Source organism: Carassius auratus, chromosome 2 (assembly GCF_003368295.1).
Source record: "Carassius auratus strain Wakin chromosome 2, ASM336829v1, whole genome shotgun sequence".
Lineage (NCBI taxonomy): Eukaryota > Metazoa > Chordata > Actinopteri > Cypriniformes > Cyprinidae > Carassius > Carassius auratus.
Window position 1 is genome coordinate 6,639,755 of NC_039244.1, and position 941 is coordinate 6,640,695.

Genomic DNA, 941 nt, shown 5'->3' on the forward strand with positions numbered 1-941 from the left:
AACAGCTTGTCTCTATCAGGATAGAGTTCTGGATTGGCTCTCAAGGACTGAAGAGTTTGAAGTCACTAGTTTAGAGTTTACAAATGAAAGCCTGCCTCTCTCTTTCTGAAACTCTCACTCTCTTTTCCAACAGGAGCTGTTCCCGTTTGTGCTGCCGTTTGATGCTCTTTTTAACCTGTGAGATGCTGCTTTGCCCTTCACTCTTCTCTTCGTTTTACCTACTTTTGTTACTCTTTCCCCTCCACTGATCTTAGCTGACCATCGATGGTATTCCTGCACGAGCTGATGACGGGCTGAGAGGGGTTTTCTTCAGCCCACGTTCCTCACCGAGACTGTAAGAGCAGTCCGAGTGCACCTCAGGAGACGCACAGCTATGCAACAGACTCCAGGACTCTGGGAAAACACCCGGCAGGCTGCAAACCGGACAAATGGAACCAGACACCCTTCCAAAACTCGTCCAGATAAGTGAGCTGCAAGGTGAAAAAACACGCTGCGTCCCGCATTTAAATGTCCTCTTTCCACAAACAGGCGAATGCGATTCAGCTGGCACTGAAAAGAGTCAGTTTGATGAAGAAGTATGTAAACGAAAGCAGACAGGCAGAGAAGAGGACAGAGGGAGAGAGGGATGTGGCATGATCACTCGGACTGTAAGTGTAAGAGAAGCTAACAGAGCTGGAGAGAGAGAGAGAGAGAGAGAGAGAGAGAGAGAGAGAGAGAAAGAACCATGAAAGCATGAGAATGATGCTCAATCAAAGACTATAAGGAGGGAGGAGAGAGTGGGAGATGGAGAGAGAGAGTGCAATGAGACTGAAATAACTGCAGTCTCTCAACAGCGGCTCAGTCCTGCGCTCAACAGCGAGAGTGAAGGCAATGGATCTGGATGGGACAACGTGTATGTGTGAGTGTGATATGCTTGGATACGTATATAATGAAGATGTCTG